The following is a 24,397-nucleotide window of genomic DNA, read 5'->3' as shown; positions in this document are numbered from 1 at the left end:
GTACAATACATGGATGTTGACTATGGGTACAATGTTTAAAGCAACTCTCTATTCTTTTACCTTGCTCATGAATTAGTATCCCCCCATTATCCAACCCCAGAGCTCATGGCAGCTCTTCTTTGATTCTCTCTTTGATTCTAGCAAATTGACTATTTATTTTTATTTTTTTAATAAATTAATTTTTTATTGGTGTTCAATTTACCAACATACAGAATAACACCCAGTGCTCATCCCGTCAAGTGTCCCCCTCAGTGCCCGTCACCCATTCACCCCCACCCACCGCCCCCCTCCCCTTCCACCACCCCTAGTTCATTTCCCAGAGTTAGGAGTCTTTATGTTCTGTCTCCCTTTCTGATATTTCCCACACATTTCTTCTCCCTTCCCTTATATTCCCTTTCACTATTATTTATTTTCCCCCAATGAATGAGAACATACACTGTTTGTCCTGTTCTGATTGACTTACTTCACTCAGCATAATACCCTCCAGTTCCATCCACGTCGAAGCAAATGGTGGGTATTTGTCGTTTCTAATGGCTGAGGAATATTCCATTGTATACATAAACCACATCTTCTTTATCCATTCATCTTTCGATGGACACCGAGGCTCCTTCCACAGTTTGGCTATTGTGGACATCATTACCTATAACTTTCTGTAAAACAAACAAACCACTGCAAACCTACAGGAGAAATAGTTTGCATTTTAGGTCACACGAAAATATTGCACAACAGTGAGGGAAGATATACATAGTAAATTTGGATATCTCATGGCTTTATTTATGGGTAACTTTCATAAAAATAAACTGTGCCGATTTGAAGTGAGCGATTCTGTAAGATTTGACATATGTATGTATTTGTGAAGTCCTCGCCACATTTGAGGTAATGAGCGTATGCATCACCTCAAACGCTTTCTCATGTCTCTTTGTAATCCTTCTCTCAACCCGCACCATCCTCACTTCCAGGGAATGTTTCAGGCATTAGTTAGTCTGCATATTTTATAATTTTGTATAAATATTCTACAAATTGTACTCTTTTGTTGGCTTCTTCTCAACATAATTATTTTGAGATTTTTTTCATTGGTCATCTTATCAAGAGTTTGTTTCTTTCTGTTGCTGTGTCATATCCTATCTTGTGCCTATAAAACAATTTGTCTATTTAGCTGTTGCTGACCATATGGATTAGTCCCAGTGGGCTGTGACAGATAAAGGTGCCGTGAATTATTGAGTATAAGACTTTTTTTCTGAGTATGAGACTTTTTATAGACAAATGCTTTCATTTCTCTTGAGTCCATATTTGGGAGTAGAATGGCTGGATCATATGGCAGGTGTACATTTGGCTTTCTTAAACCAATTTGTTGTAGTAGCTGTTTTGAAGATTTCCTTGCATTTTCTGCTCAATTATGCTGCCTATTAATAAAGATCAGTTCACTTCTTTCTTTCCAAACTGTATGGCCTTTTTTTCTACCACGTGGCTTATTGAGTAGGCTGGAACCTGTACTTCCATATTAAATACACGAGGTAAGAGCTAAAATTCTTCCCTTAATTCTGAAAGTAACGAAAAAGCAACTAAGCTTTCACCATCAAGTATGCCATTTGACGCAGCCTTTGTTGAGCCCTTCTGCAAGGTGCAGATCCCCTTCAATTCTATCTAATTCACTGGCACTTTCTCTCAGGAATGGATCTGGACTTGGTCAAATGCTTTTTCTGTACCTATTAAGATTGCCCTCCTAAATTGTTCATCTGATACTCATCAAACTCTTTCAATACATTATTGTTTTTATTTATTTATTTATTTATTTATTTATTTATTTAATTATTTATTTATGACAGTCACACAGAGAGAGAGATAGAGAGAGAGAGGCAGAGACACAGGCAGAGGGAGAAGCAGGCTCCATGCACCGGGAGCCCGACGTGGGATTCGATCCCGGGTCTCCAGGATCGCGCCCTGGGCCAAAGGCAGGCGCCAAACCGCTGCGCCACCCAGGGATCCCTCAATACATTATTGTTAAATTGACACAACAAAATATTAAAGAAGACATCACGCTCACAATTTACAAATAATGAAACAAAGCTCAAAAGGGCCAGGAAAATTCACGGCAGAACTAAGAGTTTTGAACACAGAGCTGGATCATAGCAAAACCCTGTTCCCTGTTTTTGCCACTACAGATAGTTGACAAAGAAACGTTGAGAGAGACTCTAGAGGGTAGCAAAATGACTTCTTCCCAAGCCTTTGGAATATCTCAAGACAGTCTTTTACTGGTTCTTTATTAATGCAAATGGAACTAATGAGGAAGAATTAAGAAATTACAGGTTGACTCTTTTACTGTTATAATGGATCCATAAACTGCTATTCAGGAGTTGACCCATGGGTAGTGGCCTCACAGTTCCATTCAGAACAATTATTAGGCATCTGGTGTAAGTAATACGGTGTAGCAAGAGGCACAAACTCTTCTAAGGTTTTGTGATGCGCCGATCTACTGGAGCTCCATCCATGACTAGTAATCATGCTCGTTCTCTCTTCCTTGAAACTTGCTTCTGTTAACACAGTCTAGAGCATTGTTGTTCCAATCAACAAGTATAAATATTTCTCAAAAATCTGAAATAGAATTGCCTTATCATCCAGGAATTCAATCTCACGAGTCAACTCAGAAATGGAAAGAATTTGTCTATATATCTGAATTATTGAGATGATTATAAATTCCAATTTCCACCAAATGGTGGAAGCAACCCAAATGTCCATCCACAGATAGACATAGATAAACAAAATGTACTCTGTAAAGCACTGGAATATTATTCGACCTTAAAAAAAAAGAAATTCTGTTACATGCTGAAACATGGATGAACACTGAGGGCATTATGTCAAATGAAATGTCACAAAATGACCAATGCTGAATAATTCCAATTCTTTGAAGTATCTGAAGCAGTGAATCTCATGGAACAAGAAAGCAGATTAATACTTTCCAAGGAATGGAGGGATGCAATAATGGAGAGTTATTGTTTAATGGGTAAAAATATACAATTTTTCAAGGTGAAACGAATTCTAGGAATGGAATGTGGTGCTGGCTGAACAACAACGTAAATGTATTTGATACCACCGTACATGTCAAAGAAATGTAAATAGTAAAAATGTAAGTTAAAATGGTAAAATTTTGTACTTAGAACCCATCAAGAGATTCTTCTTAAGATTTCTACTCTACACATCTGCCTTTCTAGCAAACATAAGAGGGTGTTAGAATGCAAGACGTTGGTCTTATCAATCATCCGTTACCATTCAAACTTGAAGGCACAAGGGACATGCAGTGAGAGGTGGGAAGAGGAAAGTGGGGAGAATGTGGCAAAAAAGGATCAAACAAGGAGGGCTCGAGAGTGTACACACTGAGCCACATGAGGCAAAAAATGTTCTTGAAGGAGTGTTGAGGGGCAGGAACACACAAAGAGGACAATTCACACTCTGCTCCTTCACCATGTACCCCTAAGAGCTCCTAATTCTGATCTTTTGTGGATAAGACTGGCGAGAAGCAGTTAAACCTCCTATATGCAACCTGAGCACATCTAGGTTTGAGAGATGTGTTAATAAGATGGAATGGACACTAGTACCAATTACATCACAGAGCAGGTCTCTTGAAACTAAATGAGAGTACGATTTAGTACTCGCAATAAATAAATCTAATCAAACTAAATCCCTAAATGGTACGAAACAGTATGATATAAAACAAAAAAAGGAAACCACACAGATAATTCATGGCCTTTCTTATTCTAACGATGCCTGTATCAAAGATATCCTCAATGAATTGTAGTGAACAAATTTATCTGAAAATCCAACGATTCACACACATTATTACTGATTTTTGAGTCAAGATTTCTAAATTTCCTTAGCCAAATCTTCTAGCTGAATCTAATTGCAAAATGGCAACATGTTTACTGTGGTTATTCTAGTCTTCGATAACAATTTCAACACAAATTTACAGGGATCTTTTTTTTTTAAATTTTTTATTTATTTTTAATTTTTATTTATTTATGATAGTCACACAGAGAGAGAGAGAGAGACAGAGACACAGGCAGAGGGAGAAGCAGGCTCCATGCACCGGGAGCCTGATGTGGGATTCGATCCCGGGTCTCCAGGATCGCGCCCTGGGCCAAAGGCAGACGCCAAACCGCTGCGCCACCCAGGGATCCCCAACAGGGATCTTTTGGATGCAGGATAACTCTTAACTGGAGAGGTGTTTTCTGAGAGTGAGAATTTCCCTCTAGCCCTGCGCCTGTGCTGCCACAACCTTAGCCTCATCCTGTCTGGGATGGCAAATCCCTGCCTTGGGCCCTACAGCAGGAGCAGGCATCAACAAGAGCTGTGGGGCTTGGGTACACCTCCCTCCAAGGTGCCACTCACTGTGGGCTCCCTCAGTGCACAGGAATACATTGCGGAGTCCGCGAGCTCTGAAGTGTAGATGACGAGTTGGATGGATTTTCTTGTCTTCTGAAAATGCAGTGAGTAGCGACATTTGTGGCATTTTGCTGGCTGTAAGATTCTTGATGGATAAGGAACATCACCACCTCACTACTGAGCTGCTTGTACCACAATAGACTTTAACTGAGTTCACTGGTGTTATATGTGCATTCCAGGATGACAGCCCCCTTCTCCGGCACTGACTTTGCTGCTTGGGCTTCAGTTCCCGTCTGGGCAATACTAGATCCTGAAGGAAAAAGCATGGGATCAGGGGTTTCAGAATAGGTGATGTGGCACAAAACACTTCTACTTTACACATGTCCTTCTCAAGGTACCCACAAGATACTGCCCATCTCTCTTGATTTGAAGTCATACAGGTGGCACATTCGCACAGGGACCATCCTGACCAAGCCACATGGAAGCTATGACCACCTTGAGAAGCCTGGAGGCACCATGTTCGGGTTCTCCCACTAGATGAAAAATGTCATCTGCTTCTGCAATTTCAGGGCTCAACAGTGTGAGGTGAGACTGCCAAGGTGAGGGGGGATTGTCTGGTACATCCTGCTATGGTCCCAGAACAGGAAACAGGACTTTCCTGGTATAGCAAGTTGTGTGGGTCCTGTCACACTTCTCTTTGTACCAGCTGAGAGTCTCACTACCCAAAACTCTTTTGCATTAAGCAACTTTAATAAAAACATTAAATCTGAAAATAAACTTGAGTAAGATTTATATTGAAACGAAGACTTAGGATAGATGGTTTAACTGTGATATGTTCATTCACTGCATTTGAGATAAAAGTCGGTGGGTGGCACTTATGAACATATGATGGACAGGCCTCACTTTGGGAGCTCATACACTAAAATTAGAATGATACAGAGGATATTAGCATGGCCCATGTGTAAGAAGGACATGAAAATTCCTGAAGCAGTACATAATCATTTAATACTACCTGTAATGAATTCTAGAAACCACATAACATGTAAGATCATGAAAACAAGATATAAGAATCTTGTATGCTCACACTATGTGATTTCACCCAAGGCAGAAATAGGTCACTTATGGCAAGAAGGCAAAGTGTTTAGACTATTCATTGCAGCTCTGTCAAGCTACCTCTGGTGAATGCTAGTGTTCCTCCTCACTGTCAGGGTCTGGTCACACGCCTCTCTGGGGCCGGACAGCAGAAAAATCTAATCACTCTTGGCTAAAGAGCTCAGGCTGCAGGGCTCAGACAATAGATACTGTCTCTGAGTCCTCCTCCTCCTCACTGTTTAGTTTCCACAGCTCAGCGATTTAGAATGGCCAGAAGAGACACCAGAGCTTGGTCATTAGGTTACCAAACTCTTAAATTTATATCATTCCATTACTTCAGCTGAATCACAGTAACCTTCCATGCTTTGTATGCTCAGGTCTGAGCGCTGAAGGTGACCACTCAGTCTACTTAGATTCCTTCCCTTAACCTCAAGACACACACACACACACACACACACACACACGCACACCTACGCACACACACATTCCCACCAATGTGGGCCATGAAATCTTCCTTAATTCACAAAAAATATGTGGTGCTTCTTTTCCTTGACCCTTTCTGGAGGGCACAGCAACACTGAGTGCTTCCACCCTAGGCCTGGTTTTCTTCTTTAGTATCTTTGTTCGCTCCTAAGCATATACAGCTCATTTTCTAAAATTGGTTGACTTTACTGTCTGCTGATAACTTCTTTCATGTTTCCCTTTGTGTTTGTGAATTTCTGCCCTTTGGGATGTCTTTACTAAACTTCTTAAAGAGTATTAGAGGTATGGGAGAGGCTCAGTCATTTAAGATTTTGCATTCAGCTCAGGTCATGATCTCAGGGTCCTGGAATTGAGCCTCAATTTACGGCTCCCTGCTCAGTGAGGAGCCTGTGTTTCCCTTTCCATCTACCTACTTGTAGACACTTGTGCCTATGCACTCTGTCTCTCAAATAAGCAAATAAAATATTTTCCAAAAAAGTGAATTTGGAAATCAAGAGATAAACAAGTATTATTATCTACCATGCAGGTTTTTTAGACTTTTTTTTTAAGTAATCTACACCCAACATGGGCTGAAGCATAAAACCTGAGATCCAGAGTTGCAGCTTTATCTACAGAGCCAGGCAGGCATTTCTAGTTTACTATATTTATCCAAGTGTCTGAGAAATTTGAAATTTTCAAACTACATTTTCACATCCTTTTACATTTATACAAATTTGGGAATAATATTTATATTTCAAGGCAACTAAACAAAGGCCCAGGGCCTCTCTCTTCCTTGCTTAGGTACATGTGTTCCTCCTCCTTTCTTCCCTTCCCTTCTTTCTCCACTAAAACCTGGTTGGAGGCTGAAGCTCTCCCATCACCTCTCCCATCAACCTCCATCAGGAAGACACTGGGCAGATGCCACCTTCTCAGGCACACTGTGTCTGTGTAAAAGTGTCATAAGGCACAGTAATACCCACCAGGCCTGTCTGACACACTTGTGCGGCTGGACTCTCACAGCAAGTATCAGGCAGGTGCCACCTCATTGTTACATGGATTTATCTTGAAATTGCTTACTCCCTGGCTGAGGAACTCTTGGCATCAAAGTATTTTAAATGTCACTAATGAACAGTTGATGTTGTGCAATGTCACTTCTGGTCCTAAGCTCCAGCCATTTGTCTGACTTTGTATCAACCAGACACCGAGAGACAACCACAGACTGCGTGAGAACCCCAGTGGATCAGTCAGAGAGGCTCAGCATCCAGGCCCTGCTCTGCTCAGAGTTTGCACCCAGCTCCCCCTGCAGTCCCTATCACTGTGTCACTCATGGCACAGTAGTACACAGCTGAGTCTGACATTTCCACTGAGCCTTTCTTCAAGTGGAAGGATTTGGATGAACTGTCCAAGGTGGCTTCAAAACCTTTGTTGCTTCCCTTTGCCTTGTTTGTCAAGGCTTTCAGGAGAAGCTTTGGAACTTCTCCCAGATACTGGACATACCAGAATAGACTGGGTGACCATGATGTTGAGAAAGTACAGTTCATAGTCAGGAAGGCCTCTTCTGAGAGGGTCACTTGGCCTTCCGTCTGGTTCACTGAGTCTCCATGGGTTTGTCCTGGGGGAAAAAGAAAAGAGATCTGTGTCAGCTTGGGCATGAAGCTCTTAGAGAAAATAATACTTAAATTCAGTTTTGCCGACATAGTGGAAAAAATTAAATTTAAATTTTAAGAGACATTTTACTTACCAACCATGAAGAACAGGGCAATCACAAAGCCTGGAGGACACTTCATCTCTGGAGTGTCACCTAAATAATGTTCATCACTCTTCAACGTGAAGAAACGTGGTGTGAGGGAAATGATCAGGGGAAGCCCTCATTTCACCCAGGGTAGTGTTTGTGGTAGGAAGCTGCACCCCCTGGTGGACAGGGACTGAATGAACTATGTTGGTCAGGGTCCTCCCAAACTCCACAACCTTGTTTGATCCCTGACTTCTGAGGCCCATGTCAGGCTTCAGGTGGCACTTGGAACTCTGAAAAACAACAGTCTAGCCTCTCAAGTCCATTTTGTTCTTCAGACACTCCCTGGTATGGAAGTTCCGTAACACATCATCCCGGGGGATTTGGTAGCTGACAGGGTAACCGTGTACTAAAGCATTTCACAACAGTACTTTATAATATTCTCATATACCCATGTTGGCCAGCCTATAATGCACCGTCTGTCAGAAAAGTGGTCAGGGTTGATTACAGAAAAGGTAATAAGAAGAAAAGAAATTGCTGATTGATTCTGTGTATTTTGGCACCATACTCCTAAACTGAGAATAGTGACCGTCATTTTTTATATATTCACTAGTTGTTTGTTAAGTTACACAAAGTAATGAACAAATGCCTTTACTTGAAATACAGTATTTAAGTGGTTCTAAAATAAAACCAATAATAATAATAATATATCTTTTTAATAAGTTTTTCTGAAGAAAATAACTGCATTCTATATCCAAATGTTTTCATATTCAACTATTCCTAAGTTTCAGTATCATTTAAAAGTGAAAAGTAGGAATTCTAGACAAAAGATACATCATCCATGAATGATTTTTTTAATTCGTTGCCAAATATTAATCAAATAATTTTCCCCACAAGGGAAGAAATCAGGATTACTAGGAAAAAGTTGGAGTCTTACAGAACTTTCATAAAGTTCTGTAAACATTTATTCCTGGATACATTCAGAAGCTTAGCGCAGCTGTTTCCTGGAGGTGACTCCCCACACATTCAGGTCAAGAACTTTATGAGTTCAGAGCCAACATAGTGTAACGGTTTCCCAGATGCAGAGAGGAGTAAGAAATTTAGGCTTGGATCCTGTTTTAGGTCAGGTATCTCTTCGCTTCCCCTCCACCTTCCAAATATTGTCAGAAACCTGCCTCAAATCTATGCTAGAAAGGAATTTTGGACAAGCACCTACAAACTTCTATTAAGATATGCAAGGACAATGTGAAATAGGTTGGAATCATGATGGTTGAAAATAAACAATATAGTACATACATGCAGGAAGACATCGTGTATAACTTTAAAAAATGTAGTTTCAAAAAAAATGTAGTTTCACGGCAATCAAAGCCTGTGGGAGAAATATTTTGCATTTGTGTCACATGAGAAGACTTGTACAAGATTGAGGGAAGACGCTTCGTAGTAAACTTGGATATTTAATGGCTTTTTTAATAGATAATTTACATAACAATAAACTGCACCAAATTGAACGATACTATGAGATGTGGTGTGTGTATCCACTTGTGAAGCCATCATCGCATCCAGATAATGAACGTATGTATCACCGCAAATTTTTCTTCTTAATCTCTTTGTCACCTTCTCTCAACCATCAATAAACCCATTTCCAGGGAACCTTTTTGTTATGAATTAGTTTGCATGTTTTATAATTTTGTATAAACGGAATCATATGCTCTCTTTGGTTTGGCTTCTTCTCAGCACACTTATTTTGAGATTCTTCCATAGTCATAATTATCAAGACTTTGTTCCTTTCGTTGCAGTGTAGTATCCCATCCTATGCCTATAAAACAAGGAGTTTATTTATCTATTGATGACCATGTCTACTAGCCCCAGGGTGACTGTTAATAAAATAAAGCTGCTATGAACATTTGTGTATGTTTTATTTTACTTAAATTTAATTTGCCACCATATAGTATAACACCCAATGCTCATCCCATCAAGTGCCCTCCTCAATGCCCATCACCCAGCTACCCCATCCCCTCGCCCACCTGCCCTCCTAATACTCTGTTCATTTCCCTAAGTTAGGAGTCTCTCATGGTTTGTCACCCCCTCTAATTTTCCCCACTCAGTTTCCCTTCTTTCCCTTTTAATCCCTTTCACTAATTCTTATATTCTTCATATGAGTGACACCATATGATGATTGTCCTTCTCCGATTGACTTACTTCACTCAGCATAATAACCTCCAGTTCATGGAATGTCTTTACATCTCTTTATCTCTTCCTTGATTTCTTCCATGAGTGTTCTGTACTTTTTAGAGCATAGATCCTTTACCTCTTTGATTGGGTTTATTTCTAGTTATCTCACAGTTTGGGGTGCAACTGTAAATGGAATTGATTCCCTAATTTTTCTTTCTTCAGTCTCATTATTAGTGTATAAAAATGCAACCAATTTCTGTGCATTAATTTTAATCCTGCAACATTGCTAAATTGCCGTATGAGTTCTAGCAATCTTGGGGTGGAGTCTTTTGGATTTTCCAGATACTGTATCATGTCATCGCAAAGAAGGAGATTTTGACCTCTTCTTTGCCAATTTGAATGCCTTTCATTACTTTTCATGTGCTATGTGGTGAGAGTGGGTATCCCTGTCATGTTCCTGACCTTAGGGAAAGGGCTCTCAGTTTTTCCCCCTTGAGAGTCATATTCACTGTGGGCTTTTCATAGGTGGCTTTAATGATATTGAGATATGTCCCTTCTATCCCTACACTTTGAAGAGTTTTGTCAGGAACGGATGCTGTATTTTGTCAAATGCTTTCTCTGCATCTATTGAGAGGATCATATGGTTCTTGTCTTTTATTGATATGATTATCATATTGACTGTTTTAGGACTCGTGAACCACCCTTGCACCTCAGGGATAAATCTCATTTGGTCCTGGTGAATAATCCTCTTGATGTACTGTTCCATCCAGTTGGCTAGTATCTTGGTGAAAATTTTTGCATCCATGCTCATCAGGGATATTGGTCCGTAATTATTCTTTTTGATGGGGTCTTAGTCTAGTTCTGGGGTCAAGGTATTGCTGGTCTCATAGGACAACTTGGGAAGCATTCTTTCCATCTGTCCTTTGGAATAACTTTAGTAGAATAAGTATTATTTCTTCTTTAAATGTTTGAAGAATTCCCCTGGAAAGCCATCTGGCCCTGGACTTTTGTGTCCTGGGAGGTTTTTGATGACTGGTTCAATTTCCTCACTGCTTTTTGGCCTGTATTCTATTTCTTCTTGTTTTACTTTTGGTAATTTGAAGATGTCTAGCAATATACTCATTTCTTCCAGATTGCCTAATTGGCGGACATATAGTAGCTTATAATACATTTTTAAGATTGTTTGTATTTCCTTGGTCTTGGTTGTGCTCTCTCTTTTTTCATTCATGATTTTATTAAGTTGAGTCTCTTTTCTTTTTAATAAGTCTGGCTAGGGATTGATTGATCTTATTAATTCTTTCAATGAATCAGCCCTGGTTTCATTGATATGTTCTACACTTCTGGTTTCTATTTCATTGAGTTCTGCTCAAATCTTTATTATCTCTCTTCTTCTGCTTGATCGAGGCTTTATTTGATGATCTTTCTCCACTTCCTTTAGGTATAGGGTTAGCTGTATATTTGAGACTTCTCAGTTTTTTGAGGGAGGCTTGTATTGAGGTATTCCCTCTTACGACCGCTTTTGCTGTATCTCAAAGATTTTGAACAGTTGTATTTTCATTTTCGTTAATTTCCATGAATCTTTTACTTCTTCTATAATTTCCTGGTTGACCCTTTCATCTTTTAGTGGGATGCAGGTTAACTTCCAAGTGTTTGACTTCCTTACAACTCTCTTCTTGTGATCGAGTTCTAGTTTCAAAGCATTAAGGTCAAAATATGCAGGGGACAATCCCAATCTTTTGATATAGGTTGAGACCTGATGTGACCCAGTATGTGGTCTATTCTGGAGAAAGTTCCATGTGCACTTGAGAAGAATATGTATTATATTGCATTATGGCAGAATGTTCTGTTTGTATATGTGAAATCCAGTTGGTTCTGTGAGACACTCAAAGCCCTGGTTTCTTTGCTGATCTTCTGCTTAGAATATCTGTCCTTTGCTGAGAGTGCCTTGTTGAAGTCTCTGACTATTAATTATTATTATTTAAGTATCTCTTAATTTTGATTATTAATTGGTTGATATTCTTGGCTGCTCCCACATTAGGGGCATAAATATTCATTATTTTTAGTCTTCTTATTAAAGGACAGACCCTTTAAATATGATATACTATCCCTCCTCATCTCTTATTACAAACTTTGGGATAAACTTTAATTTCTCTGATGTGTGGATTGCTACCCCAGCTTTATTTTTTTTTTGAGGTCCATTTGAATGGTAAATGGTTCTCCAACCCCCTCAATATGAAGGTGTCCCTAAGTCTAAAATGAGTCCCTTGTAGACAGCATATACATAAGCTTTTTATCCAGTCTGATACTCTGTATCTTTTGACAGGATCGTTTAGCCCATTCATGTTCAGAGTAACTACTGAAAGATATGAATATCAATTTAGTGTCATAGTGTTACCTATTCAGTCACTACTTGTGCACATTGTTTCTTTTTTTAAGATTTTTAAAATTCATTTATTCATGAGAGGCACACACACAGAGAGAGGCACGGACACAGGCAGAGGGAGAAGCAGGCTCCATGGGGGAGCTTGATGCGGGACTCCATTCCGGGACTCCAGGATCAAGCCCTTAGCTGAAGGCAGACGCTAAACCACTGAGCCACCCAGGGATCCCTGTTCAGATTGTTTCTTTGGGCTCCCTCTTTGCTTACAGGGTCACCCTTAATATTTCTTGCAGAGCTGCTTTGGTGATCACATATTCTTTCAGTTTCTCTTCATCCTGAAAGCTCTTTATCTCTCCTATTCTGAATGACAGCCTTGCTGGAGAAACTATTCTTGGCTGCATGTTCTTCTCATTCAGGCCCCTGAATATATCATACCAGCGCTTTGTGGCTTGCCTTGGCTCTGTTGATAAGTCTGTTATTAATATGATATTCCTTGAGAGCCGTAGCCGCCTGCGTGGTGTCACCAAGCCAGAAGAAACACCCAGCAGTTCCACTTATCTTAGTTCATGAAGTTTTGCCACCTACTTAAGTAATCAAAAATGGAAAATTCTGCAAAAGCAGAAGAGTGTGAAAAGCTCTCTCTAGAAGAGGCAAAAGCATCAAAAGATTTGGAAACAATGTCTTCATTCAGTATTAATGAAAACACAACCACTCCTGGGACTCGACTTTCTGAAAAGGCTCCTGTCTGGGGACAAGCAGACACACCAAAAAAGAGAAAAATGGATTTGAAGATGATCTTATAAAGGAAAGTTCTAGTTGCGGGGAAGATACTCCAACCAAGAAAAGAAAACTTGATGCTGAAATTGTCCCAGAGGAAAAAGGTTCTGGTGATGATGAGGGCATTTCAAGGAAAAGAAGAATGGAAACTGATGATTTTCCAAAAGATGAACCTTCTACTGGAGATGGCACACAGAAGAAGAGAAAAATAAAGCTTGCGGATGTTCTTGAAAAGCAAAAAAAAATTAGAAGAAGGACACAGTTCAGCAGTGGCTGCCCACTATAATGAACTACAGGAAGTTGGTTTGGAGAAGCGTAGCCAAAGTCGTATTTTTTACCTAAGAAACTTTAATAATTGGATGAAAAGTGTCATCATTGGGGAATTTTTAGAAAAGGTACGACAGAAAAAAAAATGCGATATCACTGTTTTGGACCTGGGATGGGGTAAAGGTGGAGATTTGCTCAAATGGAAAAAGGGAAGAATTAACAAGCTAGTTTGTACAGATATCGCTGATGTTTCTGTCAAACAGTGTCAGCAGCGGTATGAGGACATGAAAAATCGTTGTCGTGATAATGAATATATTTTCAGTGCAGAATTTGTAACTGCTGATTGTTCAAAGGAACTTTTGATTAACAAATTTCATGACACCGAAACATGCTTTGACATCTGTAGTTGTCAGTTTGTCTGTCATTATTCATTTGAATCCTATGAGCAGGCTGACATGATGCTCAGAAATGCCTGCGAGAGACTCAGCCCTGGAGGCTATTTTATTGGTACCACTCCCAATAGCTTTGAACTGATAAGACGCCTTGAAGCTTCAGAAACAGAATCATTTGGGAATGAGATATATACTGTGAAGTTTCAGAAGAAAGGAGATTATCCTTTATTTGGCTGCAAATGTGACTTCAACTTGGAAGGTGTTGTGGATGTCCCTGAATTCCTGGTCTATTTTCCATTGCTAAATGAAATGGCGAAGAAGTACAATATGAAACTAGTCTACAAAAAGACATTTCTGGAATTCTATGAGGAAAAGATTAAGCACAACGAAAATAAAATGCTGTTAAAATGAATGCAGGCCTTGGAGCCATATCCAGCAAATAAGAATTCCAAACTTGCCTCCGAGAAGGTGGATGACTATGAGCATGCAGCAGAGTACATGAAGAACAGTCAAGTAAGGTTACCTTGGGGAACCTTAAGTAGATCAGAGTGGGAAGCCACAAGCATTTACTTGGTTTTTGCATTTGAGAAGCAGCAGTGAGCACATACGCAGTAGCCCAGGATGGCTGTGTCCCGTCCTATACAGATTTGAATGATCCATCCTAGATTTGACAACTTTGTTTAATTATTCCAAATGTGCAGGATGCTGCCGGAAACTCCAGTGTATAAATTCAACATTTGCTGTCTGTGACAGCTGAACTTTTGTGTGTGTATATAAGAATCAGTTGGGACCTTTGTCTTTAAAAACCTATTTTTAAGTAACATTCTAAGAATTCGATTTGCCTCACTATTCTCTGAGCGCATAAAAATTATAGTATGACTTGTTTGAGCTGCTGAGTTCTTTCCACAGTGCTCTGATTTGTTCAGTGTTTGTTTACAGTATTAAATTTATTGCAGTTATAGAATTGATGAGGGAGCATACTGGTTAGTGGGGTTTGTGCTTATTTCTGTAGTTTTGTTATATAGTGTGTTCAAGATTAAATGGATTGTGTTCTGTACTATTGAATGTGTTCGATATATATCACTAAAGTTGCAAGTTTAAAACAGAATTTTAAATGATAATAAAAATTATTTACCTAGAAAAAAATATGATATTCTTTGCCATATAAGTTAGGAATATCTTATCTCTCACTGCTTTTAGGTTTTTCTCATTCTCTCTGAAATTTTCAAGTTTTACCATTACATGTCGAGGTGTTATTCAGTTTCTGTTGATCTTGGGGGCTGGGGTCCTCTCTATCTCCTGGACATGAATGCCTCTTTAATTCCCCAGATTTTTTTCTATTGGAGTTCAATTTGTCAACACATAGCATAACACCCAGTGCTCATCCCATCAAGTGCCCCCCTCAGTGCCCGTCACCCAGTCACCCCCACCCCCTGCCCACCTCCCTTTCCACCACACCTTGTTCGTTTACCAGAGTTAGGAGTCTCTCATGTTCTGTCTCCCTCTCTGATATTTCCCACTCATTTTTTCTCCTTTCCCCTTTATTCTCTTTCACTGTTTTTTTATAGTCCCCAAATGAATGAGACCATATAATGTTTGTCCTTCTCCTATTGACTTATTTCACTCAGCATAATACCCTCCAGTTCCACCCACGTCCAAGCAAATGGTGGGTATTTGTCATTTCTAAAGGCTGAGTAGACCACTCTCTTTCACCATACACAAAGATAAACTCAAAATGGATGAAAGATCTAAATGTGAGACAAGATTCCATCAAAATCCTAGAGAAGAACACAGGCAACACCCTTTTTGAACTCGGCCATAGTAACTTCTTGCAAGATACATCCACGAAGGCAAAAGAAACAAAAGCAAAAATGAACTATTGGGACTTCATCAAGATAAGAAGCTTTTGCACAGCAAAGGATACAGTCAACAAAACTCAAAGACAACCTACAGAATGGGAGAAGATATTTGCAAATGACATATCAGATAAAGGGCTAGTTTCCAAGATCTATAAAGAACTTATTAAACTCAACACCAAAGAAACAAACAATCCAATCATGAAATGGGCAAAAGACATGAACAGAAATCTCACAGAGGAAGACATAGACATGGCCAACATGCATATGAGAAAATGCTCTGCATCACTTGCCATCAGGGAAATACAAATCAAAACTACAATGAGATACCACCTCACACCAGTGAGAATGGGGAAAATTAACAAGGCAGGAAACAACAAATGTTGGAGAGGATGCGGAGAAAAGGGAACCCTCTTACACTGTTGGTGGGAATGTGAACTGGTGCAGCCACTCTGGAAAACTGTGTGGAGGTTCCTCAAACAGTTAAAAATATACCTGCCCTACGACCCAGCAATTGCACTGTTGGGGATTTACCCCAAAGATACAAATGCAATGAAACGCCGGGACACCTGCACCCCGATGTTTCTAGCAGCAATGGCCACGATAGCCAAACTGTGGAAGGAGCCTCGGTGTCCAACGAAAGATGAATGGATAAAGAAGATGTGGTTTATGTATACAATGGAATATTACTCGGCTATTAGAAATGACAAATACCCACCATTTGCTTCAACGTGGATGGAACTGGAGGGTATTATGCTGAGTGAAGTAAGTCAGTCGGAGAAGGACAAACATTATATGTTCTCATTCATTTGGGGAATATAAATAATAGTGAAAGGGAAAATAAGGGAAGGGAGAAGAAATGTGTGGGAAATATCAGAAAGGGAGACAGAACGTAAAGACTGCTAACTCTGGGAAACGAACTAGGGGTGGTAGAAGGGGAGGAGGGCGGGCACTGGGTGTTATTCTGTATGTTAGTAAATTGAACACCAATAAAAAAAAATAAAATAAAAAAAAATAAAATAAAGGCTGAGTAATATTCCATTGTATACATAGACCACATCTTCTTTATCCATTCATCTTTCGATGGACACCGAGGATCCTTCCACAGTTTGGCTATTGTGGACATTGCTGCTATTACTTCCACAAATTAAGGAAGTTCTCAGCTATGATTTGTTGAAACATAATTTCTCTCCACATCCTCTGGAATCTCAATACGATGAATATTAATCTTTCTCAAACTATCACTTAATTCCCAGATTCTCTCTTTGTGGGCTCTTTGTCAGTTTTCTCTATTTCCCTCAGTTTACTTCCTTACCATCAACCTTCCTTACCATCAACTTGTCTTCTATGTCACTCACTCTCTTCTGCCTTATTAAGCCTAGCTGTTAGAGTATCCAGTTTATACTGTTAAATTTGGCCTGATTAGATCTCAGTTTGGTAGTAAGAGAATCTATACAGTCTTTTATGTTTCTTCAAAAGCCACCGGTAATTTGATTCTTTATTTTCTGATGAATTCTCCCTTCTAGTCATTCTGTGCAGTCGAGAATGGCTCTTGTAAGAGTGAGCAGAGTTAAAAATATCAACAATGACCTAAATAAAATACCCCCTAGACAATTCTGAAGAGGTCAGGTACCAGAAAATAAAAGAAACAGAAGACTATGAAAGTAGAAAACAAATTTTTTTTAAATTGTAAAAATTTTAAAAGGGGGGAAAAGAGTGGTGGGGGAGAGTGAATATTGTCTCACAGAGTGGATCAAGACAGTGATACTCTTAGTTCTGAGTGTATTTTGATCGTATGTGAGAAGGTGCTCAATTCCAGATTTATATAAACAAGCAAACTTATATAGAGAACAACAGCAACAACAATCACAAAAACAAGGAGACAAAATAGGTGTGCAGAATAGGAAGGAAGAGAAAACATAATATCACAGAGTACACCTATATACTTTTCCAACTGGTTCTGAGTGTATTTTCATCTGTATCTTAGAAGATACTAAATTACAAAATTATGAAACAAAACAAAACAAAAACAAAAAACCCCAAACTTATATATCTACAAAAATTAAATTGAATACATGAAAGGAAGTCAAAAATGAAGAAAATAGGTACTAGATGTAATTGTAAAAATAGGAAACTTGAAAAAGAAAAACTGAAAAATGAACAGTTTATAAAATATTTTAGCTAAGGCAGGAAAAAAGAAAGAATATTGGAAAATTTTAATGTGAAAGATAAATAAAAAGCAAAAGCCTTGAATTCCTATACACTATTTTCCTTCAGTCCTGGACTTTCCAGGGCTGCATGGTCTGTAAACGTGCTGTTACACTGTTCTTCCAGCTGTCCTTCTGGGGAAGACACCTGCTATACTCATTCTCAGGTGTCTGTGCCTGGGCAGAGGAGCCCCACGCTTTGCCAGGTGGCCAGACTCCGTGTGAAACTCTTTGTCTGGTGAGGCCGTTTTTCCCTAGAGACTGTTTGTCTCCAGGGAGAAAGCAGAGGGAAAAAATGGTGGCATCCAAATCTCCAGCCATGGAGTGAAAGCTCCCCTCGAGTAACAAGCTACAGGCTCTTACTGCGTGCTGGATTCATCCAATTTTAAGGGTGACCAGTGGTGGGAGAACTTTTACCATCTTGTGCACTCATCAGCTCCCCCCCTAATGGAGGGAACTGAAGACAGTCCACTTCTGTTCGTTTCCAGGCCCTGGGGCAGAGATAATTCACCCGCTCAGCTACACACCGGCTCTGCCTCTCCCAGGTGTCCATGGAGGGGTGCTATGTTCCAGTCCTTAGTTGGAACATTGGATGCCGTTACTCCCATGATGAGACCACACATTCTGGTTTATGCCATAAGTGGGGCTTTGTCCTGGGCTTCCTAGCCTCTCAGAACCCCTCCATGGGGCTGAGCTCAATGCTACCTCATATCAGTTTGAAGGACAGACAGGGCCCAATCCACTGGAACAGCTAGGACAAAAGTAAGGAAAGGGAACACTTCACAGGTGGTATTGCTTGCAAGATTGGGAATAAGTGCAGAACCCAGGTTTTAATCCCAAAAAGAAGGGGATGAAGGTAAGGAGACCTTATGCCAAATAATTCAAATCACCTTTCATGAGCCAGTTTCTTTCTCACCTCATACAGAGCACAGAACAATGGATAGCCTGATCCTCTCAGATATCTAGCTAATTTTTTGGGAATGACCCAAAGGCACAGACGACAAAAACAAAAATACAGAAGTGGAATTGCATCAAACTAAAAGGCTCCTGCATGGTAAAGGAAACAGTCAACTGAGTGAAAGATAATTTATGGAATTGTAGAAAATATCTGTGAACAACCCATCTGATAAGAGACTAACATCCAAAATATATAAGGAACACAAACAACTTAACATCAATAAAATTGGAAAAAAAAAATTTAAACAAAAGAGAAGATGCATATAAAGTGCCTACAGAAGGGAATCGTTTGGATTTAGCCCTCAACTAAACATAAACTCCTTAGGATCCTGTTCTATTCTCTCCTATACCCTCAGTTTGTAGAAAAAAACACATAGGAAAGCTTTATTGAATGAAAAGATGATGATGCTTTGCTCTAGTACTAACAGTACTATTTTTAGTACTCATTGGTATTTCGACAGATTTTTTGTAGGCCTACTGTATGTCAGGTATGCTCATATGTGTTGAAAATAAGCAAAATCTCTGCTCTCGTGGAATTACAATCTAGTAAGAGAAAGGCACGATATTTGAGCACAGACCTGGCAACTCTGTTTGTTAGTCAAGTAAGTTAGAAGCTCATGAAAGTTCTCCTCTTATTACTTCTATTTTCTCAATGAATAGTTGAGAGTGTAGATATATGTATGAGGCTTTATTGCAAGGTTAAGTTTAGGACACAGAGTGGTATATGCAAAAGATGGAAAGAGACAGACCATGTGAAATAACCAAAAGAAACCTGGCATATTGTATGCGTATAATAGAAACTAGGCTTTCAGAATAGAATTATTGGAGGTAAAGAAGGCACAGTGGTTAATTTTATGTGTCTACTAGACTAAGTCATGGTACCCAGATATTTGGTCAAATGTCAAATTAGAAGTTGCTGTGAAGGTCTTTTTGTTTTGGGGTTTTGTTTTGTTTTGGGTTGGGTTTTGATGGTGTTTTGTTTTGTTTTGTTTTGTTTTGTTTTTTTGAAAGACAGAGTCAGAGGGAGTAGGAAGGAAAGAATCTCAAGTAGGCGACACACCAAGTGTAGAGCCCAATATGGGGCTCCATCCCACGACCCTGAGATCATGATCTGAGCTGAATACAACAGTTATACACTTGACTGACTGAGCCACTCAGGAGCCTCTATAAAGGTATTTTTAAGATGAGATTAATGTTAAAGTCAATAGACCGAGAAAAGCAGATTACTCTCCATGACATGAGTAGGCCTCATCTCAGGAGTTGAAGATCTTAAGAGAAATAGATCAAGGACCTGGAGGTAGAAGGAATTCTGCCACCAGACAGCTCTGGGACACAAGCTGCAAAACCAACTCTTTCCAGGGTCCAGCCTACCCACCTGCCTTATGGAATTTGGACTTGCCTGTCTCCACAATCACATAAGCCAATTCCTAAAATCTCTTTCTCTCTGTGTCTGTCAATCTCTTTACACACACATACAGAGACTCGCGCATGGGCGTGCACACACACAGGCATGCGTGCACATGCTATTGATCTTATTGAGATTCTGTCTCTCTGGAGAACCCTGAGTAATACAGAGAATATTTTTAAAAATCAATGAAGAACTTTCATATTCGAAAAAATCAGTTTTAAATGTGTATACTCCTAAAACATAGATGGTTTGTTTGTGTTACATACTTTCATGAACATGTGTTGTGTTTCACAATAAAATAGTTAAGTATTGATGGTGAAGATATTGTAGCCCCAGAAATGGTTGATCCCTCAGGACACTCTCTTCAGGGAAGAACTAAAACACAAAATCAGTCCAGCAAACTCAGGAAGGAGAGGGTTGAGGGGAGAGAGGGGAGGAGAAAGGACGAGGGAAAAGGAGCGCAAGAGAGCGCAAGAGAGAGAGAGAGAGTCTCAGACAAGGTAACAGTCCATTCCTGTCCATTCCTGTTCTGCTTAAAATAGGGGCACTATATTTGAAATAAAGCCCGTTTTGAACAGCAGCCTCAGGAAAGGCAAGGATACTTACTGATGTGGCAGCAGGGCTGGCAAAGGACAAAGCACAACTAAAGTCCTGCAGACCACCCCCACCCAGGGTGGGATATGTGGGATATTCTTCAGGAAGCTTCCATTTGTCTAATGTTTTGCCTTGCTAGAGGGAATAGCCATCTTTAACCTGACAATGGCAAGACCTCCAGTATCTTGTAGGTCCTCCTTAGCATATGAAAATCCTTTTGGAATCTCCTTTTCCTTACCTCCTCCAACTCTGCAAGTATATAATCAGCCACCCCTCACATGCCCTGGGAAGTTGCTCTTTCTGCCCACAGGTCCTGCCCCCTTGCCTTAGTGAAACCACCATTTTGCACCAAAGAAGTCTCAAGAACTCTTTCTTGGTCATCGGCTCCGGACCTCACCTATATTCCAAAACTTCATCATTACCACGACGGGTTTTCATGAACTTCATCAGGAATTATATGCAGTAATGGAAGAAAAGTCAGGAAATTTCCTCAACACAGTGATAGGGTCCAGAACAAAGAGACGGCAGCAGCAGATTTCAAGGCAATTCAAGTAGCTGAGACTCTTCTGCACTCCAAGCCCAAGTCTAATTCCTCCTCTTAAAGAGGAACACAAAAGATACTGTTGTGTCCAAGGTTGCAAATCCAAGAAACCACCGAGGAGGCGACACTGATGCAAGTACACAAGGGTTTATTAACAAACTCGAGCTTGGGTCCAAGTATACCTGTCACAGTGGAGCAGGAAGTTGGACCCTGAGGTGGGTTCCAGGTGAGTTTTATGGGCTGGTCTAAGCGACCTCCAGAAGGGGAGGAGGAATTTCTCAAGTTCTGTTTACATTCTGATATGGGGCTTTCAAGGGCATTAAGCTCTGTTCTCATTCTAATATGGGGCTTTTTCGGGCCTTAAGCTGTTTTTTCCTGTAACTGAAGTAAGGTAAAGTTCAGCTCTTATTCACAGGGGCCTGAGATGGCTGTACTTGTGCTAACACTGAACATAAGGTGGAATGGCCTTAATTTTCTCGGCCTCCACATTTCTCCCTCTCAGAGGAACCTAAGGAAGGACCCAATCATAGGTCCAGGTTGGTCTCAGAGTAAGCCAGGGGGAATGATTAAACCAGGATTCGAACCAACCTTGTTGCTGTTCTCATTCCTGTTTGCGTCCCAGTGAAGAAGCAACATCCTAGTTTAAGGCAGCACATTACCGTCCCCACCCCCCCGCCGTTGTAGGAAGACTAAGTCTAATCCCCTTCTATTTTTTTTAATTGGAGTTCAATTTGTCAACATATAGCATAACACCCACTGCTCATCCCATCAAGTGCCCCCCTCAGTGTCCATGGACCCAGGAAGTAATCCCGTCGACCTTGAGAGCGGTGGGAGTGGTCAGGCTCACGATGTAGGGTCCCTTCCAGCCAGGTTGAAGTGTCTGGTGTTGGTATCTCTGGACGTACACCCAGTCACCTGGCCGATATAGATGGGGGTCCAGGGGTGGCCCAGTCTCATACAGGGCCCTCAGCTTAGGCCACACCGGCTCATGGGTCCATTGTAACATTTGGAGGGAGAAAAGCAGTTGGTGATCATCAAATTCAGCAAGCACCTCAGGTTTTAAATTGGGATAATAGGTGAAGACCGACCATGATCTCGTAAGGAGTCAGTCCCATCTTATATGGGGAGTTCCTCACCCTATATAGGGCAAAGGGGAGGAGAGTCACCCAGTCCCTGCGGGTCTCCAGGGCTAATTTAGTTAAGGTCTCCTTTAATGTTCTGTTCATCCTCTCTATCTGTCCTGAGCTTTGGGGCCTATACGCACAATGTAATTTCCAATCTGCCCCAAGTACTAGTGCCACTCCCCGTGCTACCTTAGAGACGAGTCCTGGTCCGTTGTCTGATCCAATTCTCACAGGAAAACCATACCTCGGTAAGATGTCTTCCAGCAGTTTCTTGGACACGGTCTGTGCCATTTCATGTTTGGTGGGAAATGCCTCGGTCCATCCTGAAAAAGTATCTACAAACATCAGTAAATACCTGTATCCGTATTTTCCAGGTTTAACCTCAGTAAAGTCCACTTCCCAGTAGGCTCCTGGGCGGTCCCCTCAGAGCCTGGTGCCCAGGTTAGATCCATGGGCAGTGGCATTAGGTAACTGGCATGCATGGCAGCTTCCACTTTTTAAAATTTAAATTCAATTTACCAAGATGTAGTATAACACCCAGTGATCAATTCATCTCGTGCTTTACTTAATCCCAAATTACTGTATCAAACCTTCTGCAAACCCTTTGTTTGTTTCCCAGAGTTATGAGTCTCTCATAGTTTGTCTCCCACTCTAATTTTTCCCCACTCAGATTCTCCCCCTTCCCTTATGGTCTCTTTCACTATTTCCTATATTCCACATAGGAGTGAAACCATATGATAATTGTCTTTCTCCAATTGACGTATTTCACTGAGCATCATACCCTCCAGTTTCATCCACGTCAAAGTTAATGGTAGGTATTCATCCTTTCTGATGCCTGAGTAATATTCCATTGTATATATAGACCACATCCTCTTTATCCATTCATCCGTCAAAGGACTTCTCAGCTCCTTCCACAGTTTGGCAACTGTGGACATTGTAGTTATGAATATTGGGGTGCAGGTCCCCCATCATTATCCCCAAGACACAGATACACTGAAAAGATGGGTTATCTGACTTTTTGATGTGCTGTTCTTCAGTTCAGTGACTATCTTCCATTCTTCTATAGGATTTGAAAAGTGTCACTACTTATTATATAGGCCCAGGTAAAGAGCATGGGTTGTCCATTACTTACATATTTTCTCATTCAGTCCTATGATCTTCCAAACATCCAACACACACACACACACACACACACACACACACACACACGACACTATCTACCATAATTATTAACATGCAATTGGTGCCGCTTTTTCCTAACCCTTTCCAGAGGGTATAGCACACACTGAGGCACTTCTCTACTACGTGCTACTTCGTTATTCTTTATTTGGTCTGCTTAACAAGTTTGCATTGCTCCATATTGCTCCATATACATACAGCTCACCCTCTAAAATTTTTCTAATATCACTCTCTGTTAACATCTTTTTCTGTTCTCTTTGTAAGTTTATGCCCTTTACAATTCCCTACCATCTTTTTAACAGAGCTTCAAGGGGTACAGAGAGGAATATGTATGCCACAACTTCCCTTGGCACTGGAAGACCATCTCACTCAAGGCCTTCTTGTTAGTAGGTTAATGATTTATGTACTTACCAAGATGGAATGAGGGGCACAGTTTGTGATTTAGATATGAGCCACTTCCTCCATTATATTTCTGTACCCATGCCTTCATTTTGAATATCAGTCCATGTCTGACACCTGACTTATTAGAGAAGAAAGCAGGCAGAGGTCCCTGGCCGCTCTTTTCCTTGCTCAGGTATACTGCTTCTCCTCCTTTCTTCCCTTCCCTTCTTTCTCTCCTAAAACCTGGTTTGGGGGCTAAAGCTCTCCCATTCCCCTCCTGTCATACATACTCTGTCATAGGCACACTGGGCAGAAGCCACCTTCTCAGGCACACTGAGTTCCTCTAAAAGTGTCAACGCACCAGAGTGGCTGAACAACTTGTGGGGCTGGAATTTCACTGCAAGGATGAGCAAAAGACCACTTCATTGTTATCTGGCTTTATCTAGAAATTGTTTACACCCTGGCTGAGGAACAACGGTCATCCAACTGTTGTCAAAGT

General features: G+C 40.5%; 1 long non-coding RNA gene, 1 other non-coding gene and 1 pseudogene across 2 annotated transcripts; all 3 read left to right on the top strand.

The window, feature by feature from the left end:
- Window positions 1–5,272: 5,272 nt before the first annotated feature.
- Window positions 5,273–5,379, top strand: LOC140640702 (U6 spliceosomal RNA). Its single transcript, XR_012037345.1, has one exon. It is a non-coding gene; the product is annotated as a U6 spliceosomal RNA (small nuclear RNA).
- A 7,338-nt stretch (window positions 5,380–12,717) lies between these two features.
- On the top strand, window positions 12,718–14,759 carry LOC140639617 (mRNA cap guanine-N(7) methyltransferase pseudogene; annotated as a pseudogene).
- A 6,227-nt stretch (window positions 14,760–20,986) lies between these two features.
- Window positions 20,987–23,963, top strand: LOC140639334 (uncharacterized). The gene is made up of 3 exons (XR_012036077.1): window positions 20,987–21,440; window positions 23,061–23,149; window positions 23,820–23,963. It is a non-coding gene; the product is annotated as an uncharacterized lncRNA (long non-coding RNA).
- Window positions 23,964–24,397: the final 434 nt, after the last annotated feature.

Source organism: Canis lupus, chromosome 9 (genome assembly GCF_048164855.1).
Source record: "Canis lupus baileyi chromosome 9, mCanLup2.hap1, whole genome shotgun sequence".
NCBI lineage: Eukaryota > Metazoa > Chordata > Mammalia > Carnivora > Canidae > Canis > Canis lupus.
The sequence above is the reverse complement of the archived record's forward strand: the minus strand, read 5'-3'. Positions and strand labels throughout refer to the sequence as shown.